The sequence below is a fragment of the Rhinopithecus bieti genome, unplaced genomic scaffold, assembly GCF_001698545.2.
Source record: "Rhinopithecus bieti isolate Rb0 unplaced genomic scaffold, ASM169854v2 scaffold_10379, whole genome shotgun sequence".
In the NCBI taxonomy this organism is placed as follows: domain Eukaryota; kingdom Metazoa; phylum Chordata; class Mammalia; order Primates; family Cercopithecidae; genus Rhinopithecus; species Rhinopithecus bieti.
The window spans coordinates 427516-437588 of NW_016806591.1; the positions used below are offsets into that span (position 1 = coordinate 427516).

Genomic DNA, 10073 nt, shown 5'->3' on the forward strand with positions numbered 1-10073 from the left:
TAATTAATATACAAAAATGTATGTAATTAAAATACGTAAATATAGATTACAAAGAAGAAAATTATAAAAATTTTACCAAAATCCAAATAAATATATAATTATGAGACATGTCTGCTTAGAAAAATTTTTTGTATTATTTTCAGCATTTCCTTAGCTCTGCTTGCTGTCTTTGGCATTTTTTAATCATACTGCCCTTACTGCATAGAAATGTTCTCAGTCGCTTAAAATGTTACTTATATAAATTAATTAACTTGACATTTAATGATTCAAGACTAAAAATTATCTAGCATCATTCACATTTTGCATATTACATTTGGGCCTTGAAACATTTATAAGAATGAGAAAATGACCCTTGAAGTGCTTGAAAACTTTGACCTATTCCATCCAAAAAGTGAATAAATCTTATATGGTTTTAAGCCAAGTCATTTCAAACATAATAGAGCAATTAACCCATGGAAATGAAGAATGGGTCGGAAGGCATTTCCATGGAGGGTGCCTCAATTTATTTTTGATTGTACAAGGTCTTTCTGTTTGTCATTTATTTTTTATTATTTCAATGCGGAATAGACTTATTTAACTTGTGTAACAGTAATAGTATATTACATCTCTATATTTGAAGTAAATGTGCAAAAAAGAATGTGGAGCTTTAAAAATTTGTGTATTTTATAACCAATAAAAATGGAAGTTCATAAAATTATTAAATAGGCAAAATTATACATGAAAAGCTATTTGAGGCTTTGTTTAGTGGGCCTGAGATAATGGATCAAATGTGATATCTCATACCATCCAGTAAGAAGCCTGGATATATGTAACAAATATTCAAAATTCAGTGATATTTAAATACATTCCTTTAATATCCAATCTTAGAATCTAATCAGCAGATATGGACTTCTACTGGTTAGACGATTTTGTTTTCTACTTGTAATATATGACCACTGAGGGTTGAGAGGCAAATATCTGCTTCCATAAGATACCTAAAAATTTGGTGGAACAGGAAAAGCCTATGATAATGTTTGCTCTTATCTTGAATGGATGGTATTGAATAAAATGCTCTCTTAATTTAGTAAGAAGGAATGGGTTAGTTTACTCGCTTCAATGTACCATTAAGAAAGCATCTGCAACTGTAGTCACAGTTATTGCTTTCAGCCGGTGTCTTCACCATGTCTTTACTGAAAACATGGAGCATAAGTACTTCTCTCCTCCTCATTGTACTTTCCACACTTCTTCCAGGCACGCTCCTCATCAAAAGTTTTCAACATTTCCCATTGCCATTAGCATAAATATCTAGTTTTACTAGTGTAAAAGGACACCTTGCCCTCTGTCAAGCTCTTCAGAAACGTGTCTTTTCTCTTTGTAGTTTTATGCTATACAATATTGAAGGTATTGCTCTCTCTCTCTTGCTTCTATGCCTTTGACCATGCTTGTCCTTCTGCTTGAAATACCCTTATTTCATAACTAATAACATTTTATTATTTTTGAAAATTCCAGCCTGTCCCTTGCATTTCAATTCAAACGCCACCTTTTGTAGGCTCACTATTCCAATGTTCATTTTAAAATATTATATTTACGTATATTGTGGCACCAATTTTTTACTATGAATGTTTGCTTTTTTAACCTTCAGATACTAATCTCCTTGGAGAGCAATAAGTAAGTTTTTTTGTATCCATGGATTCTAGAGTAGTATACAATAGGTGATGAATCAATATTTTTAAACAAATAAACATGCAAACAATAGATTGAAGTTTTAATAAACTGTAGCAGCTTATCAAAGGCTGCTGAAGACTACCATATTACATAGTCATTAAAAATATAATTGGCACATTTAATTATCTTTGTTTCAAATATATGAATTATGTACTCACACATTTGTGGAAAGTCGGCTTTGTGTGTCTTTCATACTATTTTTATTTAATACTAAAACAAAAACATTATTGTAGGACTACTGCTTGTTCATTAATAACAGCTTGAGTGCTGGTTTCCTTTAAATACATAGAGACTTATATTTCTAGATGATACAAAAATAGAACAAATAGAGGCAAGCAATGCTGTGGGATTGTATAAAGTTTAGACCAGTTCCATCCAGGCTTTTCCACTTTCCTGTACAGATAAGTTCTTGCATCTTCTTAAGCAACTACATGATGAAAGATTGTTTTTTACTGCTTCTCTGTCTTTCATGAACACCTTTAGTAATGACTCAGAGTAAGCCCTCGAGTCTCATTGACCTGTATTCAGTGATTCTTCCGGTTTTAATCTTGGAGGTAGGAGAGAGAGTTACTGACTTTTTTTCCTTTTTGATTGTTCATTTAGATCATTTAGTACTAAGACATTGTCATTGTAGTTGGGTAATATAATGAAATGAAATTTCAATGTCATTGTAGTTGGGTAATATAATGAAAATTATCACTTATTAATCTAATAGAATACTGACTAATAATTTTGTCACAGAATGACTAAATTATTTACTCTGCTGCCTGTATGTATGTTCATGTGGCTATATGGGGGAAAACCACATTCTCTTTGGGGGTTTGCTTAACCCCAAATGAAAGGGTTAAAACAGGGGTTTCTCAGATGGACTCTAAGATTTAAAAAAATACACTTAAAGGCATTCCTCTGTCTCTGACTTTTCTAATAATTTATAAATCAATTAATCATTATACTAGGTTTATAGTAATAGCATTCTGAACCTATTGTTGTGAGTGTAAGCATAAATATTCTTTATTACATCCTAACTTAAATAGAAGACCACAGATGCACTCCACATTAAGTGGTGCTAAACATGTCTGATGTTGGCTTGTCAGGGTGATAATTGTGGCATTTCTTTTTGTTTTCCAAAAAAAATTCATTAATTAGAGATATGGATATAATTTATTTTAATGTACTGTTTTAAAAGTATTGCAGATATTCCTAAAGTGAAGAAAGATTAATTCTATGGCTAATTATCTGCTATATCAAGGAAAAATATCCCTTTTTTAATCTGGTAATAAGTTTAAACTATATAGATTGCAATAAAAATTACATCATCCGTACATTATAAAGTGTTGTGAAATTACACTTTGTGGTTATTATTTCAAATGAAAGATCTACCTTAATGGAAAAGTATTTCTTAACTATATTGAAAATTTATTATACTTAATATCAAATTTATCTGAAATTCTAAACACTGTTAGGAATAAGGGAAGATCTTTTAATTTAGGTATAATCATACTACTGTACTTAAATTTTGATGACTAAGTTACAAAATAATATATACAATTTAAATGTTTTAATATTTATTTAAATACTTAAATATTTATTTAAAATGTTTAGACATGTAAAATAAAATGCTTGACAATGTAAATAATCTAAAAGTATTTTTATTATTAACAGATGATTGCTTCATTTTTAATAATTTTTATGTGTTTTTGTTAAACCATATTTACTGTTTAAACTGTTAAACCATATTTACTGTTGTATTTTGTTTTCCTTCTTCTGACAGCTCCTTCAGATTGGAAGGAATACCTTTACTTGGGGGCATGTCAATTCGTTTTTCTCACTTCAGATTCATCTTTATGACTTCTTGAGGACAGATCTAATTCTAAAGTAATCAGAAGCCTGACCATCTCAGAGCAGCAAATCTCTCAGCCTTGGAGCACAAATGATCTCTGATACAGTCTGCGTAAAATCATCTTCCTCTATCTGACAGCCATGAGCAGAGCCTCGGGGGTAAAAACAGCCACAGCCTTAAATCTCTTCACTCAGAAACTACCATGAATATAAAATAAATAGATGGAAAGGACTAAACAAGAAGCCAACAAAACCTAAACACCAACCAACTCATCTTGTTTCACTATGAAAATAAACTGTTCCCAGATGTGAGACCAACAAAATTAATATTAAGCAATTAAACCAGTAAATTATAAACTGATTTATCATTTGGGAAGGTTAAAGTATACACAGACGAGGTACTTCTAGTCAGAATTACACATCATTTCAAAATATGTAGACAAAAAAAAAAAACTGAACGAACAGAGAAACATTGCAGCGATGAACAGTCTTAGGACAAATGTTGCTTTTTCCAGACAGAGAGTGTTCGCCATCTTGTGTATAGCCTCAAAGCCATCCTGAGATAATAGCATTGTTGTCAATTGCTTGAAAAATTTTCGCGTTCAATCCTTCACCCTATAATGGTTGGAAGAGGGAGGAAGTCAGTTCTTACTGATTACTTCTCAGTGAACTTCTAATATTTGCACTGTCACTTCCATTCAGGGTAATGATGTGTGCTGTTATTTGCACAGATGGTCCCGTGAGTTTTGAGACCACAGCAAGCAGTTTCTTGCAGGAATACAAAATGGAAAAATGTAAGAATTCTCAAGACATTGATTTTTCTTTCTTCCAAAAAAAAAAAATCAGTTATCTAATAAAAAAATGGATTTGATTTTAAAACAAATTTAAAAACAACTACAGAATAACAATGAAAAAGCATCAGTGTGGTCAAATGAATGAGAAAGGGATCCAAAGTTTTTAATGAAGATCATTTGATATCATTAACAACGAAGAAGTCAAATACAGTGAAATGCATACTAAGCATTTGTGTTGAACATCCATTTGTTCTCTTAATTAAAAGTCATTTTAATTTGTATTTGGCATGTAACAGTTTTATAGCCAAACAGCATTTTCAGTTTATTTTTCTAAATAAATGTGTTGTTTGTAGTTGCTTATTTGATTTGGTTTTCATTACCAAGAAAACAAGTTTCTTTTGGTTCATTGGCAAGCTTTTGTCATATTAATTCAGAACTAATGGAAGATTGATATTTCAAATATTTTGTAGTATAAAATTATGCTTTCTGTTTTCTAAGCTCTGAAAACATGATATATTTTCACTATGACTTTCTTGTGAAGGGCTATTTTAATATTATAGTTATAGTAACTATTGAGAATTAATTTTAGTACAAAGGAACCTTGCTAGAAAACAGAAAGCTCAGGTATCGTATCAGTAAGGATTTTTTCTAAGTTTAGTTTCTGGAATTCTGTTCAGAAGGTAATAATTAGATAAAAAAGGTCATTAATTATACCTAAAGTGTTCTCATTATTGTTATCCAGAAGGCTGCTAAGAACTTCTATCATCTATCTATCTATCTATCTATCTATCTATCTATCTATCTATCTGTCTGTCTGTCTGTCTGTCTGTCTATCTATCTATCATCTATCTATCCATATCTAACTATATCTATCATCTATCTATGAGTAGGTAATCATACCTGGAGCAAAAATGGAGCTCAATCAAAAAGGGCTGACTGTAGTGTACAATTCACACAAATTGCACTTAACAATTAAAAGAATAAGTCATTAGGCTTATTCCTAAACTGTGATATAAAATCAAATTCCCAACATATTGTTCTGTATACTTAAATTGGTTTACACTCTGCAATACCTCCTGGTACTTAGAATATCTTGCAATGTAATGAAGAAAACTTGTTTTGCATGATTTGAACCTCTGAAAACTAATACATAGTACATTAAAATAATCCAGCAAGGAATCAATTTTCCAGTTCCTGTGAGATTATGGGCATTGAAATAGATGCCTGGACTCATCTGTATTATTTTAAAATCCATGCTGACTGCTTCAATCTATAAATTATTTGAACTTATAAATAGGAAAGCTAACTTTCCCAAAAATATTTAACAATAAAATTAGGCAAGCACATGTGATAAACAAATATAGTTCTTTATTTTGTGCTTACACTCAGTGAGAAACAGCATTTCATCAGCTGTAGTCTCTGATGAGCTTCTAAAAGACAGCAAATATATGAAATGATCAGATCTGTTCTTCAGCAGGATAACTCCAGTAGTAGTTTATAAAGTGAGTTAGAGTGAGACTGGAGGTGGCCAGACTAGGAAGAGTGTCTAAAATTTTCCTTGAATTTAGTTTGTTTTTTCTCTAAGTTTTGATTATATTTACTTTTTTAGTTATTTCACTTGTCCATCACTGCTTCTTCTTTCATCTTCAACTTTTAAACCTGCTATTCTCACAAGTCAATATTACTTTTACAAAATCTATTAAACAATTGCCAGTCCCTACTAAGAAGTACTACTTAACAGGTTTTCATTTTTATCTCAAAATGGCAATGTAGATAATCTTCACTTCCTAACCTTTGCTTTTAGAATGCTGGTGTCTTACACATAATATGCAAGTCTCTCCTTGCTGGCCTCTGGTCACATAACTATTATGATTACTTAGGTAAGATAATCTTGCTTATTTACTGAGTGCTCACTGTGGGACATGAATTATGCAAGTCATTAGGAACAAAAGGGTGAGAAAAAATACATAGATATATGCAAATATATAGATCTATATTAATAGAGTCTAAAATCTAGTTGGAGAGAACTACATTAAACATTTAATTACACGTTAACAAAAAATTACAATATGCTAAATTATATAAGGAAAAGTATGTGGACTGGGTGTGGTGGCTCATGCCTGTTAGTCCAGAACTTCAAGAGGCTGAGGCCAGGAGGATCCCTTGAGTTCAGGAGTTCAAGACCAGCCTGAGAAAAATGGTAAAACCCTGTCTCTACCAAAAATATAGAAATTAGGTGGCTATGGTGGTGAGCACCTGTAGTTCCAGCTACTTGGTTAGCTGAGGTGGGAGGATGGCTTGAGCTCAGGAGGAGGAGTTTGCAGTGAACCAAGATTGTGCCACTGAACTCCAGCCTGGATGACAGAGTAAGACCTTCTGTAGTTGTGTGTCTAAACATAGAAAAGACACAGTGAAAATATGGTACAACCTTTTGGGACTACCATTGTATAATATACGTTGTTCCTTGTTAATGGAATATAGTTATGTGCTGAATGTATCCAGTACAACAAATATAGGTATGTGTAACTCCTGAAAAGACGTTGCTTTTCTTTTCATTTTTTTTTCAGAAAAAAGAAAATAAAAATAAAAATAAACGGTATATGGTATGCAGATATCACATGTCCAGTGGATCTAATCCAGTGGGTAGAGAAAGCTTTGAACTGAGATCTGAAGGGTGACTAGTGGGTGAAAAGGGAAAATCATGTGCAAAACACTGCAAAGGGGAAGAAGAAAGTAAGACATCAGAAGACCTGAAAAAGTCTAGAGTTGTGCAAAGAGAAAAAAGAGAGTAGTGCAGAGAAGACTGGTTAGATGGAAATCAGATCTTACCTATCTATATCCTAGGTAAAGAAACAAAAATATGAAGAGTAAAAACGATATAAAGAATAAAACAGTATGAAGAGTAAAACAATATGAAGGGTGAAAACAGTAAGTATGCAGAAATGACAGAAGTATAGTCATGTATTGATTAACAACAGGGATACTTTCTGAAAAATGAGGAGTTAGGTGATTTCATTATTGTGCAAACATCATCTAATTTACTTACATGAACCTGGACTCTATAGCCTATTTACTTGAAGGGCACAAACCAGTACAACAAATTACTGTATTGAATACTGTAGGCAGTGGTAACACAAAGGTAGTTGTGTATCTAAACATACCTAAACATAGAAAAGATACAGTGAAAATATGGTATTACCTTGTGGGACCACCATTGTAAATATACATGGTTCCTTGTTAATGGAATGTGGTTATGTGCTGAATGTATCCAGTACAACAAATGTAGGTATGTTTCACTCCTGAAAAGACTAAGATGACATTTCCCTCCCACCACCAAGTCCACCATAATCTCCCTCACTCATAAACAGGAAAGATTTACTTGCACTGACGAAACAAAGAAATGCAGAAAGTTACACAATTGAAACAACAGGTTAAAATATATCTGACTGAGTGTAAACTATAAGAAAAAGAGGCTCAAAATGAATATGATCATGACTCATATTATTGTGCTTTGCTTTATTGTGCTTCACACAGATGTTGTGGTTTTTACAAGTTGAAGGTTTGTGGCCTACATGGGGCAAGTCTATCAGCACCATGTTCCAACAGCATGCATTTACTTTGTGTCTCTATGTCATATTTTGGTAATTCTCACACTATTTCAAGCATATGCATCATTGTTATATTGATATTCATATTATTATATGTGTTATGGTAATATGTGATTTTTTGATGTTACTATTGTAATTGTTTTGGGGTGCCAAGACGACGCCCATATAAGATGGTGAACTTAATAAATGTGTGTGTTCTGACTGTTTCATCAAGCAGCCGTTCCCCTATTTCTCTTCTGTCCTTAGGCCTCCCTATTCCCTAAGACACAAGAATATTGAAATTAGACCAATTAATAACCCTACAATGTCCTCTAAGTGTTTAAATGAAAGAAAGATTTGCACGTTTCTCATTTTAAATCAAAGGCTAGAAATGGTTAAATTTAGCGAGGAAGGCATATTGAAAGCTGAGACGGGCTGAAAGCTAGACTTCTTGTGCCAAATGATTTGCCAAGTTGTGAATGCAAAGGAAATGCTCTTGAAGAAAATTAAAACTGCTCTAGTAAAAGCACAAATGATAAAACAAAAAAGTGAAGCAGCCCTATTGCTGATATGGAGAAAGTTCAAGTGGTCTAGATAGAAGATCAAACCATCCACAACATTCCCTTAAGCCAAAACCTAATCCAGAGCAAGGCCCTCAACATAGAGACAATATCCTCCACCAGCAAAACGATGACAACTCATGAAGGCTCAGATGATTGCTAGCACTTCTTACTAATAAAGTATTTTTAAATTCATATATACGTTTTTAGACATAATGCCACTGCACAATTAATGGACTATAGTATCTAATAAAATAACTTTTATATGTTCTGAGAAACAAAATAAAAGTATGTGACTGGCTTTATTGAGATATTCACTTCATGCAATGACCTGGAACCAGGAACATCTTCGAGGTGTGTCTATATCAAAGAGATCAAAATTCTAAATTAAAAAATTAAGAATGGCCTTGGAAACATTTTCAAACTTTTACAGGACATGATACTCAATGGAGATAAAAAATTATTCAGTAGTCCTATACTAATTCATAATGACTTCAGCAACTATAGATAGACTTACAATAAACATGTATAAAAAATGTGTTGAAACTAACTTGTGTTATATTGTGTTTGCCTATATTTGCCAGAAAACCCAAAATAATAAATAAGTGTCTGTTTATACCTAAAAAGGTAACTCTATGAAATCATCAGGAATCAGGCTTCTTTCAACTTTCTGCTCTGACATCCTTAAAATATAACATTTTTCCTCATGATCCTCAAAGGTAGATAGAACTCCAGACATTATGCACATGTTCCAGGCAGTAGGATGAGGAGTCAGCTATTTCCTTCTTTTAAAGAAAACTTACTGAAAACTATTCACACAATATTTTGGTATCTTTGGCATTGTTCAAATCTGAAGCATAGGAAGAATTCAGGAATTCAGTATTTTGGCTGGCCATGTTGAATGAATTTGGCATTCTGACACTAAAGAGGCTGCAGAAAATAAATGATAGTATACACAACCATCTAATTCATCATGTGCTAGTTTGAATATTGAGAATTTTTGGCATTAAATTATATGCAAACGTGAGAGAGTTAAATTTTCAGCATATATTTTCAGGAGCAAATTGGTGAAGTAGAGTCACAGCAGATGCACATTTAATCTTCGAGGATTCTGCTACACTCATGTTTATTCCTTCCTGTAAATATGTGCACAAGAGTGATCAGATGGTGAGACTCATATCTCCTGTTGCAAACAGCTCATCACACTGTGGTTCTGGTTCATAAGGCACATGCACTTTATAGGTGAGAAAAGGGATTGTAAGGGAAATTGTAACTATGGCCATTCACACTCCATTATGATAGTTTAATGTATTCGTAAATATACTTTATCAATAACTGACTTGTGCACATTTTAGTAGGGTGTTTTTATCACTTGTTTTTTGGAAAAAGGAACACTAAAGTAATACAATATTGTATTTACTTAACAAGTACTTAATGTTTCGGGGCACATTTTATGCTGGGTCTTTGAAAGCATCCCTCATACCTTTTGGTTTGGACATGTCTAAAGAAGGGCTTGTTTATTGAGGATAGTGAAAATATTCAGGTATTCCTGAGGCTTTGATTGAGGAAACAAAACACACTCAAAATGT

The 10073-nt window shown here is 32.6% G+C and overlaps 1 protein-coding gene across 1 annotated transcript in view; it reads left to right on the plus strand.

Annotated features, from left to right (window-relative positions):
- PRR16 (proline rich 16) overlaps positions 1-4365 on the plus strand; it is a 328082-nt gene extending 323717 nt beyond the window's left edge. Inside the window, exon 3 of the transcript XR_001886552.1 lies at positions 3476-4365. The gene's annotated coding sequence lies outside the window, so the exon portion shown is untranslated. The remainder of the gene's footprint in view (positions 1-3475) is intronic.
- Positions 4366-10073: the final 5708 nt, after the last annotated feature.